General features: G+C 37.2%; 1 protein-coding gene across 2 annotated transcripts in view; it reads right to left on the minus strand.

Annotated features, from left to right (window-relative positions):
• Nucleotides 1–5,414, minus strand: part of LOC114655114 (cortexin-3) — an 85,521-nt gene extending 80,107 nt beyond the window's left edge. Inside the window, exon 1 of one of the 2 annotated variants that reach the window (XM_028805993.2) lies at nucleotides 5,338–5,414. The gene's annotated coding sequence lies outside the window, so the exon portion shown is untranslated. The remainder of the gene's footprint in view (nucleotides 1–5,337) is intronic. The other variant, XM_028805992.2, reaches the window with a different exon arrangement.
• Between the last annotated feature and the right edge of the window lie 20,829 nt (nucleotides 5,415–26,243).

The following is a 26,243-nucleotide window of genomic DNA, read 5'->3' on the forward strand; positions in this document are numbered from 1 at the left end:
GTACGTAAAAGTTGTACAGGATATGTACGAGGGAAGTGTGACAGTGGTAAGGTCTGCGGTAGGAGTGACGGATGCATTCAAGGTGGAGGTGGGATTACATCAGGGATCGGCTCTGAGCCCTTTCTTATTTGCAATGGTGATGGATAGGTTGATAGACGAGATTAGACAAGAGTCCCTGTGGACTATGATGTTTGCTGATGACATTGTGATCTGTAGCGATAGTAGGGAGCAGGTTGAGGAGACCCAGGAGAGGTGGAGATATGCTCTAGAGAGGAGAGGAATGAAGGTCAGTAGGAACAAGACAGAATACATGTGTGTAAATGAGAGGGAGGTCAGTGGACCGGTGAGGATGCAAGGAGTAGAGTTGGCGAAGGTGGATGAGTTTAAATACTTGGAATCAGCAGTATAGTGTAATGGGGATTGTGGAAGAGAGGTGAAAAAGAGAGTACAGGCAGGGTGAAATGGGTGGAGAAGAGTGTCAGGAGTAATTTGTGACAGACAGGTATCAGCAAGAGTGAAAGGGAAGGTCTACGGGATGGTAGTGAGACCAGCTATGTTATATGGGTTGGAGACAGTGACTAGAAAGCTGGAGACAAAGCTAGAGGTAGCAGAGTTAAAGATGTTAACATTTGCAATGGACGTGACGAGGATGGATAAGATTAGAATGAGTACATTAGAGGGTCAGCGCAAGTTGGACGGTTGGGAGACAAAGTCAGAGAGGTGAGATTGTGTTGGTTTGGACATGTGCAGAGGAGAGATACTGGGTATATTGGGAGAAGGATGCTAAGGATAGAGCTGCCAGGGAAGAGGAAAAGAGGAAGGCCTAAGAGAAGGTTTACGGATGTGGTGAGAGAGGACAGAACAAGATGCAGAGGACAGAAAGATATGGAATAAGATGATCCGCTGTGGCAACCCCTAATGGGAGTAGCTGAAAGAAGAAGAAGAAGAAGTCAATGTCTGATGATTAATTCACATTGGCATCACTATCGCTTGATTCAAGCAATTGTTCAGTTTCTGTTTGTCCTACAACTGGCTTTACAGCTTTTCTTTTGCCATTGTATTTGTGGTCAAAGGTTCCAACCCATTCAGAAATATTGATTAGTAACTATAAAATGGCAGAACACCTAGAAATAGTCGTGACACAGATGAAGGGATGCAATGTTGAAAGGAAGCAAACGCCGTGGCTTAACAACATGCAAGTGAAACACCTCAGCAACAGAGGACATTTTCTATCTGGAGGCATTTTCTTGAGACAAAGATTAATAGGATTTATATGCCAGCAATACAGATATGATATCGCCTGTATCTTCTTACAAAAGCCAGTGGAGCAGCAAGCACTGGTGCGCCAACGTCCTCAGCTCTAGGGTAATTCTTAAGAGTTAGTTCATGCCTCTCCAAGTTCACAAATATAGTAAAACTGCTAGGGAGTCTTTGAGTTGTTTTTTGTCACGATGACCACATGTAGCTTATATACAACCCCTGGGAACCCCTCTTAATTCTTTGGATATTTGTTTATCATTGGCTGAGCTTTCAAAGTAGCAACTTCCTTTTAATATATGACATGCCTTATGGAAACAGTAGTATTTCAGCAGTGACATTCAGTTTATTGGATTAATAGAAAATATGCAATATGCATCATAACAAAATTAGACAGGTGCATAAATTTGGGCACCCCAACAGAGATATTACATCAATACTTAGTTGAGCCTCCTTTTGCAAATATAACAGCCTCCACACGCCTCCTATAGCCTTTGATGAGTGTCTGGATTCTGGATGGAGGTATTTTTGACCATTCTTCCTTACAAAATCTCTCCAGTACAGTTAAATTTAATGGCTGCTGAGCATGGACAGCCTGCTTCAAATCATCCCATAGATTGTCGATGATATTCAAGTCAGGGGACTGTGACGGCCATTCCAGGACATTGTACTTCTCCCTCTGCATGAATGCCTTTGTAGATTTTGAACTGTGTTTTGGGTCATTGTCTTGTTGGAATATCCAACCCCTGCGCAACTTCAACCTTGTGACTGATGCTTGAACATTATCCTGAAGAATTTGTTGATATTGGGTTAAATTCATCCGACCCTCGAGCCCCAGTCCCTGAACTAGCCACACAGTCCCACATGATGATGGAACCTCCACCAAATTTGACAGTAGGTAGCAGGTGTTTTTCTTGGAAAGCGGTGTTCTTCTTACACCATGCAAAGCGCTTTTTGTTAAGACCAGACAACTCAATTTTTGTCTCATCAGTCCAAAGCACTTTGTTGCAAAATGAATCTGGCTTGTCTAAATTAGCATTTGCATACAACAAGCAACTCTGTTTGTGGCGTGAGTGCAGCAAGGGCTTCTTTCTAATCACCCTGCCATACAGATGTTCTTTGTGCAAATTGCGCTGAATTGTAGAACGATATACAGATACACCATCTGCAGCAAAATATTCTTGGAGGTCTTTAGAGGTGATCTGTGGGTTGTTTGTAACCATTCTCACAATCCTGCGCATATGCCGCTCCTGTATTTTTCTTGGCCTGCCAGACCCTGGTTTAACAGCAGCTGTGCCTGTGGCCTTCCATTTCCTGATTACATTCATTACAGTTGAAACTGACAGTTTAAACCTCCGAGATAGCTTTTTGTAGCCTTCCCCTAAACCATGATACTGAACAATCTTTCTTTTCAGATCTTTTGAGAGTTGCTTTGAGGATCCCATGCTGTCACTCTTCAGAGGAGAGTCAAACAGAAGCACAACTTGCAATTGACCATCTTAAATACCTTTTCTCATGATTGGACACACCTGTCTATGAAGTTCAAGGCTTAACGAGCTAATCCAACCAATTTGGTGTTACAAGTAATCAGTACTGAGCAGTTACAGGCATTCAAATCAGCAAAATTACAAGAGGACCCAAATTTTTGCACAGCCAGTTTTTCACATTTGATTTAATTTCATACAACTAAATACTGCTTCACTAAAAATCTTTGTTCGGAAAACACCCCAGTACTCAGATGTTCCTAGGAAATGAAAGACATACCACTGTTATCTTTTTTGTTGAAAGTGAAGTAAATTATTATGCAGGCTGAGAAGAGTTCCCAAACTTTTTCATATGACTGTATATGTATATATAAATACATTTTTTACATATTAGCTTCTTGAAGTGGCATATTGTTATCAAGTAAACTGAAAAGTATAAATCCAAAAAAAATATATAGATAACATGTTTTATAGTACACAAGGATGAGGGGCCTTGCTACAAATCTGCACAAACAGCCATTTTTCTTCCCTCCATAGTTTTCGTCAGCTGATATTAAAAATAGATGCTCTTCATTTCCAATCACAACACAATAGCATTTATGTAAACAAAATACCAAAAGACTGAGAAAAATGCAGTTATGAATAATACATTATGCCAGAGTAAAATCAATTTAATATTAAATGAGCACAGGTTTTATACTTAACAGTGATTGTTTCCTTTCAGACAAAGAGTAAATACAATTGCCAGCACAAAATATTGCCTTCAGACAAACCCATCGAGCACAATACTGAACATTTTATACTACCATTAAGGAGTGCTGTTTTGTATAAGCAATATCACATCAGCTTATTTCTGAGCCTGTTAGCTACCTATGTGCTTCCAATGGCTCTAAAACGTAAATCTAAAAGTTTATAGTACAATCATTATTAGGGAGAGAAACTGGCTTCTAATTGGCTAGTCTAATTAGCAACACTAGGCACTAATTGTATATGTAACAGGGTGCTCTGGTTAGGTTTTGGGACCCAGTTCAGTCTACTACCCTAACATTGTTGCTCAGTCTTTTAATATCTCAAATACAAAGTCATCAGGTGAATTAGTCTGTTCTGGGACTGAATCCTAGTCTAGACACATCCTGTGGATTTCTCTCCTTTTATAAGCACATATTTCTCCTGATAATCTGGTTCTATTCATGTATCCCAAAGGTGCACAGACTTGAGTGACCAAATTTTTATTAGAGTATGTAAAGCATTTATGAATGTTAGATGGTAATAATTTAGTGTTTTTTAACTTGGTTTATGATATTTACATCCTACTTTTATTCTACTTTTTCAGGTGTTCAGGTTATTTAGTTCATTATCTACTAATGACACATGTTAGTGAGTCTGACGGTAGAGTAGTTGTAGTCTGTGGGCATTCAATGTTGTTGGTCCAAGTGTCTGCACAGCTTTGCTCAATGTTAATTGTCATTATTAGTATAAAAATAAGGGGAAAAATACACAGAAAAAGGGAAATCAGTGTGAAAAAAAGGGTTAAGCATATAAAAGTGCAGCAAAAATGAAAATATTGCCAAAAGTCTTATAAATGTAAAATTTGCACTTCTGTGCTTTTCTAAATTCACTTCACACTAAAGCCACTGCCTTAGAATAAAGACTTACAGATGACAATGTGGCTTTACATATTAAGGCAGATAAAGTGTATGGATGCCAAAGTGCTGTAGGGTTCCTATCATTTCAAATTAAGGCAATAATTTAATTCTTCAAAGACTAAAATGATGAAACTTTAAACACTTGTTTTTAAACTTCAGTCGTTTCTTTAAGTTTAGGGAATGTTGATTTCTAGCCACATGTTAAAAAAAAAATTAAACTTAAATTAAAGTACTGTATACCTAGTACATCTCTCTAGTACTTGAAACTCATTTGCATGAGCAAGCACAGAGTGTCAGTGTTTAGGTGGTAGACCACGTACTGTCTGACAGGGAGTGAAATGAATAAAAAGGAGGTGTTCTAATCCAAAGGTAAATTCAAAGCAGTAGTTCTCAAGTTCAGTCCCAGGGCTCTTTGCAGATTTTCATCCCATCCAGCTTCTGGTTTTAATTAGACTCCAATCTTAATTAAGAAAGCTGTTAATTCCCAATTTATGTTCCTTTTTTGGTATCAAGCCAATAATTACAAACTGGATAGGGTAAATATTTACAGAATTAAGCAAGAATCATGTTAGATTGATATAAGAATTCATTATTTTTGTTTTTTAATTTTTTTAATATTCTGATTATTCAAGCTACTATTTACTAACAAGCACATACTTGGGTAATAGTGAAATATCTTCCTATTAACATTCAGTGTTTGCAATGGTGTCTGCTCATCTCATCATTGTCAGTAGTCAGATACAATTAAAAGTGCAAAGAACATCTAAGAAAAAGTGAACTAAAAAGAAAATGACAACACAGAGTCAAACATTGAAAGATATAGCAAAAATACTTGTTTCTTTTAAGTATACATAAACCTCATAGTATTGCACTTTTCTGAATGCAAAATAAGAATGAAAAGAACAGTGGCTAATTAAATAATGAGATTAATTAAATATAAAATAACTCACTGATTGCAAAATTGGTTGGGACAAAAATCTGCAGTCACAGGGGTCTCCACGACTGAACCTGAGAACTTGCTCTACAGTAACAGCCCTTAAAGCATAGGAAGGAAACACAGGAAGGTGCTGCCCTTTCTTGTTTAGAGTAACTGCCAACAGTGATCTTCCATGCTGCTTTATGAGCCATTTACAGTACAATACAGTAGATGGTCACCTCTCTCATCTAAGCTTGATTGTTAAATTATCATTCAGCAGGGTAGGTGGGTCTATTCTTTCGCGTCTATAGTTTTCCAATGGGATTTTTCACACATTTAAGCATTACTATAAAACTCTTACCATACGCTTCAAATCGATTCAAATTCTACAAGGTCTTAACTATAAGAATACTGAAATATATATTAAAAATGTCAATATGCATTGCAAAAACACATTAGGTCTATCCAAGTGTATTTTTTTTTATTAGAATCAATGCTTTTTATTGTGTATAGCACATACTGCAGGGTAAATGCTTTATTAGAGAATGTAAAAGTGATTCTCAATTCCTAGCTAGTCTACTTCTGCAGGAGCTGAAAAAATAAGAGCCAACATGTTTGAATGTATTAGTAATGTTGAAGATTAGGTGCTATATAAGTGTGCTGTGGAAACATGGCTTTTCTATATAGACATCTTTCAGTATGTAATGATCAAAAACCACATTGTAATTTTTTATAAGAGTATTTAGAGGTAGGTAGAGGTTGGGAACGTGCATTGATACAGTGTGTTGCTGCACCCAACTCAGGATCCCAAATTAGGACCCAAGTGAAGCCATGCAACAGGTGACACCTCAGCACAACACTAGTTTGAATGGAATGGAACAGTATGAGATTTTTTTATGGTGGCTTGAGTGCCAAGTTTTCCCTGCAAGCGGGTCTTCCTGCTGGATGCAGGTTAACGTCATGCCAAGGAATTATAGGTTAAGGGCCTTGTTCAAGGGCCACACAGGGTGGAATCACACAGGCAGTAATAATAATGTGCTTATCTTTTTAAATAAAGCAATGCTGAAATGAGAAAATCTTTCTTCTTTAGCTGTTCCCTGAATGGGAAGGTAATTTGGTTTGGTTTATGTGTGTGTAATGGCATTATTGTAGATCACTCCTGATAGGAAGAGCAGACAGAAAGGTAGAGAAGAACTGCTTCAATACTCCTGTGATTAAAACTTCAACTAGATTTTGCCAAGCATATTTATATTGTATGGTTTGGATGGGTCAGCAATTGCAAAATATAACAGCTTCAGGTTCAGTTCAATTTAATTTACTGTCAATATACCTTATAGCACAATAAAAAATATTTGTTGTTCTTCCCACTTGTGAAGAAATATTAAAAAATACAAGTACAAGTTACAGTGAAGACCCAGCAATGACAAAAAAAACAATACATTTCAAAGTAAAAATAAATACCAGATATTAATATGCAGCATAAGTCACTAATTGTGGTGCAGAGATTTGTGAAATGTTTGCATGTTGATTAGTAAATGCAGGTAAGAATTTGGGGCAGTAACTTTGAACTGTAAAGAGCAGTGGTACACCTGTAAATCAGAACTGACAGATAGCCAGCCTCTGATTGCACTAAATAGTCTACAGTAAAAGTCTCCAAAAAAACAAAACAACAAATAAACATATAAATATTATTGTGTTTGCAGAGAGAACATTGTAGGTGTAAAAAAAGAAACATAACCTGTTGCAAGGGAAAACTCTTTTTGTAATATCAGATTATACTTTGGCATTCAAAGGCCTCTATGGACTTGTGTAAAAGTGAATGAACATTGTCACAAGTACTGTGTGCATGCTCTGTGATTCAGTTAGGATAATAATGTTGGAGTCAATGTAAGGTTGAATGAATTGGCATCTAAGTTCGTGAAAATATGAATTGCAAAAATGCATTAAAAGTAAATGATGTGACACTCCCTATCAAAAGGAAGTGAAAAGTACTGCTGTTAAGAGAGTTGATAACAAAAAGCCACAGGAGATGCAGATTTCAGCACTCTAAACACTCAGATCAGTAAATCTGCCTAAAGACACCTGTATAAGTAAGGACAAAGCTATACAATATCCAGCTTCTGCCAGCACGTCTAAACAGATAACTAAAGGAAGTTAACATTAATGTCTATTTGAAAATGCTTAACATGTCATACCAGAATATAGCTGCAGAATTTTAACCTGTCATAAATACATGGACAACAACACTTATCTAAACTCTGTTTCCTGATGTTTTGCCATATAGTGATGCAGTAGCCAAAATGACAGAAAGGTATAGCAGATAGAAGCACTTCTTAAATGCATGGAGCTAAATGCCTGCAGTGGTCTACATACATGTCTGTCTGTCTCTCCTGTCACAGTGCTCATTACAATGTGCAAAAAGCAAAGCTTCTGTTACCATGTACGGAACTCCTGCATTGATAACAACAATTATAACTTTTCATTTTCTTTCAGTGTCAGGTCTTTTGTTCAGTTTCTTTTGTTCTCACCCGGAAACCCCAGCGATTTAACGTGCATGGACTGGAGAAACGGGGGACAGGTGTTTTAAGAAGATGCCCTGTCGGTGGAGACTTTTCAGTGGAGGAGTTCACTGCTATTTACCATAAACTTTTTGATGAGTTGTCCTCAGACATGTATTCTCATTTGAGAATCACGCATGGCCCAGCAAGACTACTGGTTACATGACAATATTACCCAGTAAGTTAGACAATCAAGTACTTAAGATCTAAAATGACCAATATTATTGAATCAGTGGAGAGAACTGATTAGTAATTGCGATGCTACATAATGTATAATGTACTTTTCTAGGAATATCTGGAAAAAAATATTATGAAAAGTAAAAAAATATGCATATTTTGCATTGTTTTTGTATACTAACAAAATCAGGATTCCTATAACCTATTTTCCCGCTGTTTTCACACAATTCATAAATCTTCTGTATGCTTCCTTCAATATTTATGTTCCACATACTGTATATAGGAATAAAATTGAAAGAGTCAAAACAGGACATAGGACATATTGCATGTCTTATTACTTATTATTATATAACTTGTAGCTGCTAATAGGTAAGGCAGGATCAAGCATGGGTCAAAAACATGCCAAAAGAAATCTCTCAGTCCAAAAGTTCATTTTAAAAGGTTTAGTGAAAAATCAAAGTAAACAGTCCACACAACAATAAAGAAAAAAGGTTGTTACACCCGTAGAATAAAAAGAAAAACAAATGGGAACAAAATGTCTCTTCTCTAAACTTAGACTTTTCTTGTTAAACTTCAGTTGTTTTTTATACTAAAAGATGCTTTACTTCACCTTCAGTACGTTTTATATGTACGCCGCTGCACATACAACAGAGCATGTTGTGAAACCGTGTGCCCTCAATGCCTTACTTATGGCAAGGCAGATCACTAACTGAGACTAATCTATGGTTGGAGGGACAAGAAACAATTAGAATATACCAATTCAGTTCAACTTGTGGGGTTCTAAGAACCCCTCTTAGACTATGCACTTTTTTTATAGGCCAACATTTAACGTAACTAAGCAAATACTTCTGTCTACTTGACATAACCTAAATAACTAGCAAATGGCTCTTACATAACTAATAAGAGGTCTCAAAAGAACTACAAAGATAATAACACATAAGTGATAAATAATAACAAGAATAACTGCAAAAACAATTCAAATAAATAAACAAGAAAATGTCAAATATGAAATAAAAAAATAATGTTTAATTTCCAGTTGCTGATGTAAATTTATTCCAGCCGCAATGGCACTTTTTGTTTATGAATGCAAATGGCTTGGAAAATGACATTGAATGCCTCATCTAGTGTTAGTCTTTTATGTATGGGAAAAGGAAAGATGTCATGGATAAAAAGATGAGGCTTGTATGCTTCATTTTAAAGAGTTTCAATCTGCAACATCACCTCTCCAGAACCCTGCTGGAGGAAATGTTAGCTGAGCATCACAAAGTGTTGCTGCATAATGATGTGTACTGATTTAGCAAGGGATATGTGTTGAACGCAGTGTTCTTATTTTCATTCAGCAGGCAAAGTCAATAGGCCAACACCTTTCTGAATTTTCTAAATGACAGCAAAGGAATGGCATTTGCTCATTATTTGTGTGACATAATTGCATAAATCAGCTCAGTTTACAATTTGAAGGCAAGAATAAGGCCAATGCATACATGTAGGAACTTGTTTAAGTCTTCTGCTTGAAGTTAGAATTATTTGACAAATATCTAAAGGGAAGAAAGTTGCCCCATCCACCGCAGCTACAGCACCACTGTGAGAAAACAAAATGCAGGATCATTCCCTGATGTACAAGTTAATTGCAAGGCTGATGGAAAAATTCAAAGGAACATTCCTGAGTTTCAACCTCTGAAATGAAATTGTCCTGTTTGTACAACAACTGTTCTTCATTTGTGTAGATGGCCAGTGGATTGACAAGGCCAAAAGGTTAGTTCCATCCCCTGATGAAGCATCTCTTCAACGGGAGGTGTAATGAATGCTAAACTCAATTTTGCTTAAAGAGCACCACAAATATGTTAGCGTCATGGTCTTCTTTCTGACTCTATACTGAGGATTTCTGATAAGCTCCTCAAAGATTTTACCTATGCATCCCTTGATCTAACTCATGAATGTCATTTTCTGCCAAACCCAGTTTTTCTTTCATTTAAATTTTCCCTGTAATTGCAAGGAATTCAAGCTTTTCTTTCCTTAGGAAATATGTCAGCATTTCCAATCCAAAGTATTCTAATTATTTCTGAAGCAATGGCATCTGATTTCCTTAGGCCTTGTTCTTTTCATTCTCCCCACTGCTTCTTTGACTTACAATTTTATATTCAGTGGCTTTTGTATATTTTTAGGAATTATTGCTTTCTTCCACTAGTCAGCAATGTATTCAGACCACCTAGCCAGTAACTTATCCTTTGCCATGAGTATCAGTCCAGCTTCTCCTTCAAACACCTAGTAGATGTACTAGAATTTACACTTTGGCAGAGTTTTTCAGTTTCGATTAATTTTCACTTCTCTACATTTTTGCTAGATATCTTTGCTCAGTGTTTTACATTTGGCACTGTTCTTTGGTGCGATTATTTTATTTTTTTTGTTTTACTTCATAAAATCCATAACATCACTTGTCAACCAAGTTTTCTTCCTCTTCATTTTTCTTGGTTTTGCCATTGCTTCATTAGACACATCCACCACTGCCTTTTTAAACTACAACCAAATTTATATGTTCTCCACTACCAAAGCATCTAACCTGTTATTCACTGTCAAGTTGGTTTAATTTCATATTACCCTTAAGCTTCTTTAGAAGCTTTAGTTTGGCCAACAGCTCGTTTATCACTGTAAAATGATCACTCTTATGGTCCGCACCTGGATATGACTGTGACATGGCATTTCTGAAACATTTGTTTGTAATGTAGTCTATTTAATTGAGTTACCAATTGTCTAGACTTCTTCAAGTCAACAATCTGCTTAAACCATCTGTCACTATCTGGTTATTTAAATGACATCATTTTATGAATCTCTCTTAGTTTTGTTTCCTAATCCAACTGCCCTGACGAAATAACCACCTCTTTGTTGACCTTCTTTAGCATTAATATCCCCTATCATAATAATGATATCTTGTGATTATCATTACATAATAATAACACAGCTGCAATAAAAACTGCTGCACAATAATTATGAAACAATATGAGGCTGACAAACTAGACCTTTGTGCTTTGTTACTTGGTTTTATCCCTCAAGGAAAAGGATTTTGGGAATGTCCCTGTCCATTGCTTACGTTATATACACCTGTTATAAAACTGATACGTTCTGAGTCTTCCTTTGAATTTCAAAATCTATTACAAGACCCCATGCAATTGCTTACACAGCTTTGTTCCTTCTTCTCTTTGGTACTCTCTTCCTAAATTAAGTCATGAGACCTCATCATTTCTGAAGACAGTGCCTATATTCTCCAGGTTTTTAATCGTCTCCTTTTTTAATAGTTTCAGTAGTTCCTGCTATTTACAGTAGTTTGATTATACTGTGGCTTCTTCTTCTTCTTCATTTCCCACTTCTATGTGGGGTTGATGTGCTTGATCATCCTTCTCCAAACTGTTCAATCCTTCACCTCCTCTCCAGTCAAGCCCTTTTCCTTCAAATCTTCTTGTACTTTATCCATCCACCTCTACTTTGGACTCCCTTGTTTTTTCTTCTCATGTACTTCCATTCCCATCACTCTTTTGCCCACATATTCATTGTCTCTCTTCATCACATGTCCATACCACTTCAACCTACCTTTCTGTGCTTTCTTAGATATTTCTACCACTTTCATTGAACATCGGATTGTCTTATTTCTTATTCTGTTCTTTTTTGTAACTCCACACATTCATCTCAGCATTCTCATTTCCGCCACATTTAACTTCTTCTCCTGCTCTCCATTTCTCAACTCTATACACCACATCATTGCTGGTTCTACCACTGTTTTTAAAACCTTACCGTTAACCTTCACCTTAATTCTTTGATCACACTCTACTCCTGATACCTTCTTCCAATTATTCCATCCATACTGCTCTCTATGTTTTATCTCTGTATCTAGTTTTCCATCTCAGGCTACCACTGATCCTGGATATTTAAATGTATCCTCTGTTTTCAATAGCTCTACCTGCAGGCTAACTTCTGAATCATTATGTGATAAGTGGTCTGTGGTGTAGATGCATGTGTTTAGCTGATCTTCGTTATGATTATTGATGGTGGCGGGTTAAAGAGGCTCCCAAAGGGAAGGGGGAACGTGAAGCCAACTCACACCATCACATCTGATCACGATTAAGCCTCATATATTCTGGCTTCATCATATTTATCTTCAATCCTCTATCTTCCATAATGCTTGTCCATTCTTACAACTTTCTCTCCAGTATTTCTTTTCAATTGATTGTACTGGTGCTACTAAACTGTATTCCTTATTGACATGAATGGCTAGATGTCAGAACTCTAAATGTCCATTTTTCAGGGTACTCAGAGTGTAAACTCTCAAGACGCCAAAGCCAATCCTGGCAGTATTAGAAAGTTAAGGCAGGTACTAATCCTAGATGTCTCACCATGACGCTGGGCAAATTTAAAGTTGCCAATTAAACTAACAAGTAAGTCTTTAAGAACCAAAATAAGGAGATAAAAAACTTCTATAACTTGCTATAAATAAATAACTTTAATTAGTTGTTATGGTTTTCTGATTGAGAATAATTCATACTGTAGTATTTGAATATAAGTATATATTTTTAAAATAACAAGCTTAGTAAAAAGTAAACGAAAGGAAAATGTTTTAGAGTTGTGTAGTTGTTACTGAAAAAACTACTTAGATATGCTTACCCATTGTGAACTCTGTTCTAAAGCTAAGCATATTAAATTGCCAGTATCAAGACCTTCCTGGACAATTATTTCTTTTATTGATCTGTACCACATTAATTTAAAAACATAACACAGGTGTAACATAAGCAATATTAAATACATAACAAGCTTGATTATTATAAGAAAAAAAAAAATCACCTCCTATTTAAATATAGTATGTGCTAATTTTCTATTTTATGAGGCTCATTATAAACATTACAAACCCAGTCACAGGGAATACACAAACCAGTCTGTTTCTTTGTGCCAGTCCCAAGCCCGGATAAATGGAGTGGGTTACGTCAGGAAGGGCATCCAGTGCAAAATTTCGCCAGATCAATATATCACAACAATACAGATTTTCATACCGGATCGGTTGAGGGCCTGGTTAACAATGCCAGCCAACAGTACTGTCATCCAACAGGGTGCTGGCAGAAATCAGGCTACTGTTGGTCGAAGAAGGAGAAGAAGACAGGGAAGGTCCAGAGGCAGGAGGACAGAAGGAAGGTAAAGAGAGTGGAAGTGAGGGTAGGAACTTTGAATGCTGGCAGTATGACTGGTAAGGATGTACAGAAGGAAGGTTGATATATTGTGCATTCAAGAGACTAAATGGAAGGGGAGTAAGGCCAGGTGAATCAGAGGTGGATTTAAGTTGTTCTATTATGGTGTGGATGGGAGGAGAAATGGGGTAGGGGTTTTTCTGAAGGAACAATATGTCCAGAGTGTTTTGGAAGTGAAAAGAGTGTCAGACAGAGTAATGATTATGAAGCTGGAAATTGAAGGTGTGATGATGAATGTTGTTAGTGCATATGCCCTTCAAGTTTGGTGTGTGATGGATGAGAAAGAAGATTTCTGGAGTGAGTTGGATGAAGTGATGGACAGTGCACCCAAGGGAGAGAGAGTGGTGATTGGAGCAGAATATCAATGGACATTCTGGTGAAGGGAATAGAGGAGGTGATGGGTAGGTATGGTGCCAAGGAGAGGTATGCAGAAGGTGAGATGGTAGTGGATTTTGCAAAAAGGATGAGCATGCCTGTGGTTAATATGTATTTTCAGAAGAGGGAGGAACACAGGGTGATGTACAAGAGTGGAGGAAGATGTACACAGGTAGATCATATCCTATGCAGGAGGGTCAATCTAAAGGAGATTGTAGAATACAAAATGGTGGCATGGGAAAGAGTAGTTAGGCAGCATAGGATGGCTGTCAGTAGGATGATGTTGGAGATCAAGAAGAGGAGGAGAGTGAGGGCAGGGCCAAGGATCAAATGGTGAAAGCTGAAAAAGAAAGACTGCAGGGTTGAGTTTAGGGAGGAGGTAAGACAGACACTGGGTGGTAGTGAAGAGTTACCAGACAGGTAGGCAACTAAAGCAGAAGTAGTAAGTGTGACAGCAAGAAGGATACTTGGCGTGACATTTGCACAAAGGAAAGATTAAAAGGAAATCTGGTGGTGGAATGGGGATATACAGGAGAGTATACAGAGGAAGAGGTTGGCAAAGAATTAGTGGGATAATCAGAGAGATGCAGAAAGAAGCAGGAGTACAAGGAAATAAGGTGTAAGGTGTAGAGAGAGGTGGTGAAGGCTAAAGAAAAGGTGTATGATGAGTTGCATGAGAGGTTGGACACTAAGAAGAGAGAAAAGGACCTGTACCGATTGGCTAGACAGAGAGACTAAATAGGGAAAAGTGTGCAGCAGGTTAGGGTGCTAAAGGATAAAGATGGAAACATACACACAAGTGAGGAGAGTGTGTTGAGAAGATGAAAAGAGTACTTTGAGATGATGATGAATGAAGAGAATAAGAGAGTGAGTAGGCTGAATAAAGTGGAGAGATATTGAATCAGGAAGTGCAATGGATTAGCAAGGAGGAAGTAAGAACAGCTATGAAGAGGATAAAGAATGGTAGGCCGTTGGTCCAGATGACATACCTGTGGAAGCATCGAGGTGTTTAGGAGATATTTGCAGTGGGTTTTTTAACCAGATTGTTAAATGGAATCTTGGAAAGTGTGAGGATGCCTGAGGAGTGGAGAAGAAGTGTACTGGTGCAGATATTTAAGAATAAGAGGATGTGCAGGACTGTAATAACTACAGGGGGAAAAACTGATGAGCCACAGCATGAAGTTTTGGGAAAGAGTAGTGGAAGCTAGGTTAAGAAGGGAGGTGATGATTAGTGAGCAGCAGTATGGTTTCATGCCAAGAAAGAGCACCACAGATGTGATGTTTGCTCTGAGGATGTTGATGGAGAAGTATAGAGAAGGCCAGAAGGAGCTGCATTGCATCTTTGTGGACCCGGAGAAAGTATATGACAGGGTGCCTCGAGAGGAGCTGTGGTATTGTATGAAGAAGTCGGGAGTGGCAGAGAAGTACGTAAGAGTTGTACAAGATATGTACGAGGGAAGTGTGACAGTGGTAAGGTTTGCGGTAGGAGTGACGGATGCATTCAAGGTGGAGGTGGGATTACATCAGGGATCGGCTCTGAGCCCTTTCTTATTTGCAATGGTGATGGACAGGTTGACAGACGAGATTAGACAGGAGTCCCCGTGGACTATGATGTTTGCTGATGACATTGTGATCTGTAGCGATAGTAGGGAGCAGGTTGAAGTGACCCTGGAGAGGTGGAGATATGCTCTAGAGAGGAGAGGAATGTAGGTCAGTAGGAACAAGACAGAATACATGTGTGTAAATGAGAGGGAGATCAATGGACCGGTGAGGATGCAAGGAGTAGAGTTGGCGAAGGTGGATGAGTTTAAATACTTGGGATCAACAGTACAGAGTAATGGGGATTGTGGAAGAGAGGTGAAAAAGAGAGTGCAGGCAGGGTGGAATAGGTGGAGAAGAGTGTCAGGAGTAATTTGTGACAGGCGGGTATCAGCAAGAGTGAAAGGGAAGGTCTACAGGACGGTAGTGAGACCAGCTATGTTATATGGGTTGGAGACGGTGGCACTGACTAGAAAGCTGGAGGCAAAGCTGGAGGTAGCAGAGTTTAAGATGCTAAGATTTGCAATGGGCATGACAAGGATGGATAAGATAAGAAATGAGTACATTAGAGGGTCAGTGCAAGTTGGATGGTTGGGAGACAAAGTCAGAGAGGCGAGATTGCGCTGGTGTGGACATGTGCAGAGGAGAGATGCTGGGTATTTTGGGAGAAGGATGCTAAGGATATGGAACTGCCAGGTAAGAGGAAAAGAGAAAAGCCTAAGAGGACTTTTATGGATGTGGTTAGAGAAGACATGCAGGTGGTGAGTGTAACAGAGCAAGATGCAGAGGACAGGAGGCTATGGAAAAAGATTGGTCTTTATTAGCAAAGGATTTTGTTTAGCACAATTCTTTTTCGCCATATTTACAGTAAATCTAATTTGTGTATCTATGGAGATTTGTAATTGGTGGATTTTGGAGAACATCTTCATGCAACTTAAATGTACTTAAACAACTTTTGCATGACTGTGGATCTCTGTCAGTGAAGGATTTTGGAGAACATTATTATTATAAGCAACTGCTTTTTGAATCTTTACATTTCCCTTTATTCCTTTTGTATTTATAGAAAAAATATGTATTTGTTCAGCATTTAACTTCAGTTATTAAAAATTACAAAATATTTTGTGTTTGTAATTCACAAATTGTATCTATTGCAATTAGACATTAACAAAGTTACTATAGGAAAATTATGTGTCAAACAACTTTTTGAGTCCAGTAAGAGGTCACATTGCAGGAATCGGAAATCCACTCCCGGAAATGTGAAAGCTTTGATAAACAAGAAGAAGGTCAAAAGTATTGCAGTGAACCATTTTGATTTGTCATCATACTTGTGAAGGGAGTTGCAGTAAAATGTTTAGCTTTGCTCTCATACACTTGGACACTTCTATAAAGTCTTTGGCATGTGGAAAGAAATCCAGAGTAAAGGAGAACCTTACACTTGCTTATCAAAGCTTAAGTCACTGATTCATTCAAGCTTCTCCTGGTATGTGGAAGTGCTGTATTTTTATACTGTAGCCTTTCTTGTTTTATTGTACAGATACTGTATTGTTATTTTCTATGCATCTCTACCAATGGCACTTCATGTTAATGGTGTCCAATAAAACAACAACACACATTTCAGTCCCTGGCCCTGTTACTGCCTGTCTGGAATTTGTGCATGTGCCGTGTGTCTACCTGAATTTTTCGTTTCCTCTCACATCCCAAAGATAAGTAGGTTAAATTGAGTGGTGAGTCTTCATGCTATCATGTAAGTAAGTGAATGTGTTAATGTGTGCTGACATTCTGGTGTTCCATCCACCATTGGTTCCTTTCTTGCATCCGATCAGTAATGCAGGCAAAGTGAGAGATACATTCACAATCAGTTTTGGACTCCAGTGACAATGATTTTAATTTTTTTTTTTACATTTTGTCAGAAGGATTTGGTTTATTTTCATTATTTCTAATTTTATTGGCTCAGACTCTCATCGATTGAACACTAAACTGATAATGGTATTCGCGAAGTCAGCTGATTTCTCTGTCTACAGTGCAAAATGTATTTTTTAATATTATGTAAGAACTCATTCTTGATATAATCTTAAAAAATGTTATGCAACTGTTTTCTGTACCATCTAATAATGAGAGGTTTACATTTTCTTGGCTGTATTCTTTCACTTTGTATATCTGGAAACATATTAGCAGTTCACTGCAAAGCTCTCACTCTATGTTTAAAGGTTTTATAATAATCAGAAGTCAATGCAGCAATATTAGGAGAAAATGTAAATGATTAGTTTTGAAGTGTACCATGCATTCTCAGTAAAGACATTTTATGTAAATAGGATTTATATTTCAAAGTGTAATGCTTTCATGATTATGTAGCAAAACTGTTTTTTTTTTTCCCTCTGACACCTCCTTTGCACAAGAGAAGCAAGCACGTTTATCAGTAAATTAACTCCGATGGTGCTCTCATTCTCTAGTAAAACAAAACAGGATGGTTACAATGTAAGTGATCTGTCAGTGTCTAATCTAACCAGAATGATCAACCTTCCATATTAAAGAAGAGTTTATGATTTTGTATGTTAAATAAAACTGCTGCACTTTAAACAGAAATACTTGAAAGATAAATGGTCTTTGGTCGGATTTTAGCAAAGACTGAGAGATAGTAGCATAATATTTTCAATTATTTTGTAACTCTTACTTCTGGAAACACAGAGCAGTAGGTAAGAAAAAAAACTTAATTTCCACAGTGATTCAGTTATCCCGCAGTTTAACTCAGTCTGACACAAAACAGCTCCCTTTTCACTTAGAGAGCATTCACTTCTTTCACCAATGGAGCGGAATGCAGCTTTCCAATAACATAAGAGCTGACTAAACTGTTTTATTTTAGAAGAAATGTCTGAAAGACCCTGTCCAAGATGTAGTTCCTTATTTTGATTAAATTCCTTGCGAATGAAAATACCTAGATAATGAAATATTAAATTCATTTGTGGGTTGGTTGCAGAATTCTACATATCATGCATCAAGCTACTTTTTAAAACCAATTTATTTGTTACACATAACCAGAGTGACCAAAAAATGTATCAACAATGAACAGGATGCCAGTCCATCATAGAGCACACTCATGTACACACCCATACTCATACACATCAGAACGACTAGAAAGACCAGTCAACCTAACACACACACATCATTGTGACGTACAAGGACGGCAGAGGACCTAAAGATGTATTGCCATATCTAGATTATACTTTAAGTCAATCTTGGATGGCTCCACAGTCCCCGATACCTTCAACCCAGAATGGTCGATAACAAAACTGAGGATGAGCTGGGTAAATGAGGACACACACACAGTCAGCAAGGGTAGGTGCAAAGTGCTTAACTGCTTTTATTTAAACCATACAACAATGTTCTATATTCAGTGCTTCATCAATAAATAAATAAATAATCCCTAAAAACCAGTTTCTACCCATGAGTAAAAATTAAATTAATAATCCAACAAATTGCATTTGCATGTGAATGCACGATCAGTCAAGCACCCCAATCAACCTTGAAGTTCCGGGACTTCTGATTATTATTTAAAATGGGAAGTACTATAAATGTCTCTGATCACAACACAATGCCTATCCCAAATCACAGAGCTCATTAAAGCTCATAACAAAGAGATCAATTTGTAGTCACCAATCACCTAAACCTCATGTCTTTTGGAATATAGAGGGAAAACTGGAGTACCTCAAACACACAAAACTAAAGAGTGCAAACTCCACATATGGTCACTGAAAGCAGAATTTAAGCCCAGGACTTAAGACTTGGGAAGCAGCAACACTAAATGCTGAGCCACATTATTTCAGCTATGTTATTTCCTGCTTATTCTGCATGTATTTTTCACGACTTATGATCAAATGAGAGAGTTCATCAGCTAATGAGGAATTGTTTTGCATAATGCTCTATAACAAGCATTGCTGGCGATACTAGAAAATGGCTTCTTTAAGACCTTCTTAACAATAAAATTCTTGAGGTATCCTTACAACTAGTATATTTGATTGCTTTGTCCATCCATCCATTTTCCAACCCGCTGAATCCGAACACAGGGTCACAGGGTGATTGCTTTGTTTCTTTTCAAAATGTATTATTCTGAATGCTAGAATTCATTGCCTTTATTTGGATTTAAATCTATTTCAGTACAATTGGATGCAAAGAGTTAATCAGAAATGCTGCTATAAAAAAAACTTATTTTAGGCTGACAGGGTGCTAAGCCATAGTGAAAAACTCTTTTGGCTGCAAATGATTCGAAAAAGTATATTTTTAATAAGTCATTTTCTTTCTTTTTAGAGCTTAGATGATGATTTTGACTTCCAGCATATTAATGCAGCAGAATTTATGCAGACGCATGCAGGGTTTTGCACTGTTTTCATTGTTTGCTCATTCCAAGTCTTATATAAAAAGACGACGCATAATTGGATGTAGGAAATAAAAGTGCTCTCTGACATTCTGTTTTGAAATGATACCATATGAGTCACTTCACAAATTGATTTTGTTAAAATCATGCTTTACTAGACCAAAAGGCTTTTTCTAAAGCCTTCCCTAATGACAAATAAAGTTGTTCTTTTTGTTTTTCTTTTCTGGCCTATCATAGAAAAAAACGGTAGTCTTTAAAACCATTTAGTACATAGAGTACATACTGATATCCGCCAACAGACTCACCAAATTAAAGAATATTGCTGCAGGCAACAGTAAGAAAAGTGGCCATTTGAAAATGAGTAAAAAAAAGACAAATATATACATATTATAGGGAAAACCTATGTAACAATTACAGAAGTGACATTAGGGTAAAATGCTGCATGTTTAGACAAAAAGTTTAAGCAAAAAAAAAGCTGATTACATGGAAATCAGGCAAGTTGCGACTCCGCAGTCACATATTCTGTAGGTGTGCCTCATTGTGTTGGGCATAGATTAGCTTCTGCTTTTTATTGTTTTTCCCTACTGGCAGCCAGACACAGCCAGCCTTTTATAAGGATATTTCTTGTAGAGGACTTTTACTTTTTAACATGTAGACTGCAAGAAAAGGTTAAAGACCAATCTAAATGAAGGTCTTCAGGGAGTTAAAGAGATGTTAAAACAGATGTACACAAAACTGTGCCCCAAATGTCCTGCTCTGGAACATATTGATATATGCACAAATCTAATTAAGCTGTTTTAATTTTTGTGAACCTGTGCTCAGAATTGGAATCACTGAAATGTTTAAGACCCACAGAAAATAAATATGGCTCAAATTTCTCAAGTATTTCAATTATAGCATTCGGCATAAAAATAAATAGTATATTCTAGAAACAACCCTCAACCCTTTTATTATGTAAAGTCCCAATATAGAAGAGGTATGGGTAATACTTGGTTAAAAAGAATAAGACTTCTTATATGTAAACTGTTTTCAGAGAACAAAATATAAAGGTAAATGTTAGATATGATTTTGTTTGTACTGGTACATATAAATTAGAAAATGAGGTCAGGATTTCCTAGTTTAACAGGAAGGCAGTTTCAACTCTTTTCCCTCATAGTTATACATTTTACTTGGTACATGAGTAGGATGGCTTGTTTGGGTATTGATTATAGCTACTCTCTCACAGATTCTGGGTTCCATGTTTGTTTCACAGTCCAGCTGCTTTCTGTGTTATAGCATTTATAGGTAACCCCACGTTTCGGTGGGTTTTCCCTCAGATACTCGTGTTTCTTCCCACAACTCAACAAATGGGCAGGTTAGGTTAGTAAGAAGTTCTAAAATGTTCCAGTGTGAGTGTGTGCATGAGGTTCTTTAAGCAGGATAATATGACACAATCGACTTTTGGTAGATATTACATTAGATTCAGAAAGTATTTAACCACCTGTAGATATCCTTCAACACTCAACAAGCTGTATTAGCTAAGTGAAATCCTGCTTTAAGAAAGGTTTCAAAATTTATTAAAAATCAGTAAATGAAAGTTTTTATTAATATAAGTAATCTGACCCTTAATTTAGAACTTTGTAGGATCCACTTTGGTAGAAATTTCAGCTTAGAATCTTCTTGGTTGGATGTCTACAAACTTTGCACTCCTGAATCTGGGTAGTTTATCTTCCTGGCGGATCTTCTCAAGCTCTGTTATACTGAAAGAGAAGCGTCTATAATCCTCTATATTCAGGTCTCTCCACACATGTTCTATGGCCTTTGGCTTAGTCACTCAAGAAATGTCTTGGATGTCTTGTGTTGTCTTTTGGTCATTGCCATGCTGAAAGGAGAACTATTTCATCAGTCAGAGGTCATGTGTACTCTGGAACAAGTTTTCTTCAAGGACCTCCCTGTATTTGTCCACATTCATCTTTCCCTCGGTTCTGACCAGTCTCTCTGTTCCTGCCACTGAGAAGCATTCTCATAGCAGTATGCTGCCAAAACCATGCTTCACCTTAAGGATAGTATTACAAAAGTGATGAGCAGTGCCTGGTCTGCGCCAGAGATAGTGCTTGGATTTTTGTTCTCATCAGACCAGAAAATCTTTGTACTAATGCTCTAAGTGTCCTTTAAATGCAATTTGGCAAACTCAAAATGGAAGTTAGTCACTCTACCATAAACACCTGATTGATTGACTGCTGCTTAGATCCTAGAAATTTGATTCTGTTCATCTGGACAAAGTTTTTAAGTGGGAGAAATATTTCGAGACTTATCCAAGTCTCTTCCTCAGTCTCAATTGACTGCAGGTTTCCCCAACCTTATAAACAGTACCTTTGCTTAATCACAGAGACTAGCACCATTGACAAAGGGCCAGTTGATCAGTGATATGCAAATTGTCCACTGATTAGTAGACGTGTGAACCATTCATAGAGGGTTGAGGAATGGCTGCAATCACAGCATTGTAAGATGGCGACAGATGTACCCTTAGGCCCCCTCCTCTGTTCAGAGATGGTCGTTCCTTTTTCACGTAAATGGCCTCCTTGATTCCTCTCTCAAACCAGTCCTTCTGGCAGGTTCTTCAGTCTCAGCAGCACTTCTGAAGCTCTGTTAAAGTGACCTCCCAGATCAAAGCCTCTCTTAGCCAGTAACTTACTATGGCCATCTGACCATCTCTAGGCAGAGTGCTGGTGGTTCCAAACTTCTTCCATTTCACTATTGTTGAGGCCTCTGTACTCCTGAGGACAATCAGCGCTTTAGAATTATACTTATGGCCTAATCGGTGCCTCACCAGTTTTATTGCAGAAGTCAACAATGAGTTCCTTGGACATCACAGTTTGTTTTTTGTGCTGACGTGCAGTGTGAACTTTGGGACCTTATAAACACAGGCGTATGCCTTTCTTTAACAGTGTACAATGAATTCAGTTAGCACAAGTGGACAACAATCAAGTTATAGACATATCGCAAGGAGATACCTGGAAAGGGGTCTCTCTTTGAACTGCCTTTCCCAAGGTTTCTTCCATTTTTTTCCCTACTAGGTTTTTTTTGGGAGTTTTTCCTTGTCTTCTTAGAGAGTCAAGGCTGGGGGGCTGTCAAGAGGCAGGGCCTGTTAAAGCCCATTGCGGCACTTCCTGTGTGATTTTGGGCTAAACAAAAATAAACTGTATTGTATTGTAGAAATAAAGCAAACAGGATGCACCTGATCACAATTTGGAGTGCTGCAGCCAAGGGTCTGAATACTTATGTAAATGAATGATTTCATTGTTTGATTTTTAATATATTTGCAGTCTTTTCTGAAAATACTTTTTCAATTCGTCATTACTGGTTATTGAGTGGTGACAGGTGGACAAAATTTGCAAATTTATCATTTAAAATTAAATCTACAACATAATAAATTGTGCAAAAAATGAAGAATAGTTTCTGAATCCACTGAATGCTGCAAATTACAACACAAAGCTAAACTCTTTAACAAAGAATGGGGGTGGGGGGCATTTATAGCAGAGACAGGAATATATACAATATTGATTTTGGGATGCAGTCTTAAGTATTTCACTTTCCTAATTATGAAGTGAGATTTGTTTGTTTTAAATTATTTTCATGAATATGTGTAGTGTGTTAAGTTAAATGCGATGACACTTTTTTATCGTTTTGTTAAAACTCTGACTAACATGTGCTAATTATTTCCTTCACTTCCTATGTGAAGATGTATTGGTTGTAAATTGCAAAGAATAAAAAATAGATTGCAGGAGAGAAGAGGTCAACAGAAAAACATTTTCTGCACATAATAAGTAAGAAAAAATGAAATAAATAGATTAATATTACAGAAAATAAAAACATGTTTTTAAAAAATGATGTTTTAAAAAACATCATTTTTAGGCTAGTCAAATAAAAAGAGGCAGCAGATCATTTACTCTAAGGAGACTTCCAGAACATATCAACAGCCCACAGCAAAGCAAGCTGTTCACCAGTACTAAAAGCCAGTTTATTGAACAATCCTTGTACATTAAATGTTTAACTTCCTTTTTTGTACATTTTACAGAACCATTAAAGTGTACTTTTCTGAAAATTGTGTAATAACTTTTTATGATTTAATTGAAAATGAATGCATGTTGCTAAGTAAATCTCTAAAGGCCGTTAATACACTCATACCCTAACTATATGAATGCCAGATATAAATATTGCAGTCTGATGTAAAAGAGTGGCTAAAGATACCTTATTTCAAGTATTGGTCTGTTAGGTTATTGTGAGTAGTTGCCACTCTTGAACACTGAACAGTTCCCTTCAGATAGTCACTGATGGCATTGTTCAAATATAGATGTTCTGTAGGTGTGGGAAATAAGGATTGACACCTTGCTGACAGTAGCAAATTCTGAGGGGAGAGCAGAGTTAGCTGCAAGTGTTGTTATATATTTACTTGGGTTTATGTAATTTTGTGTTTCTTAAGAGATAAGGTTCATCCTGGCATCACGCCTGTTGTTATTGAAAGCTTTAGGAGTTCATTATTGTAAGAATTGTTTTCATTTGATTTTTCTGGCTTTGTGGACTTCTTTCTTTGTCTGTGGATTCTGAATATTGGATTACAGATTGGCCTTGGGCTGCCTTCTTAGGCAACATCCTTGTTTTTCTCATTTTGTACTTTCTTCTAATAAGCTCTTAATTGATCAATATTCTTGTTTTGGATTTATTTGTTGAAGCCTGAGGCCTGAACAGATAAGTCCAAAACTGACTTGAATGAACTTGTTCAAGCCAGAGATGATTGTTTCTTTTGAAGGGATTTTTGGACACTTTGAAACTATTTGAAGTGTTTTGAGATTTTATAGCCAGCTTCCCATTTTTTTGGCCTGTTAGGGTAAAGGTATGCTGAAGATGCAGAGGATAGAAAGGTATGGAAGAAGATGATCCGCTGTGGTGACCCCTAATGGGAGCAGCCGAAAGAAGAAGGGTAAAGGTATGCTGATAGTAGTTTGGACCGGCTACATGAAGTAAGGCTTTATCTGCTTAGATCATGTAAGGTCATGGCCTGCTTAGTGGGACTTTTTGTAGGTCTTGCACCCCTTTTTACCTTGATCATAACTTCATATCTCAACACAAGGCAAACCGAAAAGGGAGGGCACAATGCAAAATGAGAAGGAAGGACCAGCAGAGAGATGTGAGAAGACAATATGGGTCAAAACCATGAAACTGTTTTCCCATGAAGCTGTTAGCAAACACTAAGCTATTAGCTATAAACACTACACAAAGATCAAAAACTGGGAGAACAATTAATCAAAACACTGTGAGCAGGTTTTTTGTGTTATTTAACAATCTAGGATAATGCTAGTTAATTACAATTCAGAGACATCCAAGTCACACCATAACAACGGTACTGTCATAGTACATATGATTTTGAAGGTTTTTATTGTATGGAATTTGTTTAGGAAAAAATATAAATGTATTTTGTCTTGTTTAATTTTAATGTGACATGAGTAACAGGTGACATGACAGTGGTTGTCATGTCTGTGATGTACACTACAGTATACAGTACGGCCGTGATGCCAGTTAAAACTACCTTTCAACTGGAGAAAGTGTAGTTAGTTTCTTTTCAAGTAGGCCAAATATTTGATTTGTTTTGGTTTCATTCTCTTTTTTGACTTTGATCTGTCCAAAGGCAATAATTGAAAATGAACAAGGGAAAGAAAGAGTAACAAAGCCAAAACAAGCAGGGAATAAAGCCAAAAGGTTAAATGTTGCATCTAGCAAGTAGCTATGTACATCGACATGTGCAAAGCAATACCTGAATAAGTAACTGCATCTATAAGAAAGAACAAAGAAACGTTTTTATTTATTTATTGTAAGAAAAAGTGGTATCCTAAATTTGGATTGATATAACATGGTATTAAGAAAAAAAAAGAAATCTGGTTGTCCTGTTAATAAAAGAAAGCTTAATGAGAGTGAGTGGCCTGCTTACTCTAAAAATGCATTTATGAATAGGACTCAAATGGGCCTCAGGTGACTTCCAGAAAAAATGTTGGAGCTAAGGATTAGGGTATGGGCAAAAGTGAGGTATGATTGTGAAATGCATGACTTTATGTGTCTCAACAGTAAATCCAAATATGATAAATATGTTCTGAAATTTTTCAAATAAGGAAGACAGAAGTTTCGAGGTAAGGCAGTTATACTCACCAATCATGACACCAGAGACTAGTAATGTGTCGCATGTAGAATAGCACAAACAAGTAAGAATTTCACTGTACTCTGTACGAGTCACAGTAATAATCCAATAAATGTACAAAAACCTGCAGCCTCATTTTTGAGTGTCCATCTCCAAACGACATTCATAACAGGGTGTTCTTGCCTTGCTGGCCTATCATCTAACCAGGCCATATTTTGCTAACATATCTGTGGTCAAAGTAATAAAGTTTTAAAATCTAAAAAAGATTTCCACCATCAAGTGCAAAAGTAGGTTTAACACGCTCAGAAGTCAGACCTTGATAGAGTATACATAAAATGAAGTTTGTTAAACTGACATCACATTAGTAGATTACTGTAATGAATGAGTGTAGAGAAGAGCCAAGCAAAATGACACCTTTTATTGGCTAACTAAAAAGATTACAATATACAAGCTTTCGAGGCAACTCAGGCCCCTTCTTCAGGCAAGATGTAATACAGAAACTGGAGTTCTCTGTGTTTATATACACAC

The sequence above is a fragment of the Erpetoichthys calabaricus genome, chromosome 7, assembly GCF_900747795.2.
Source record: "Erpetoichthys calabaricus chromosome 7, fErpCal1.3, whole genome shotgun sequence".
In the NCBI taxonomy this organism is placed as follows: domain Eukaryota; kingdom Metazoa; phylum Chordata; class Cladistia; order Polypteriformes; family Polypteridae; genus Erpetoichthys; species Erpetoichthys calabaricus.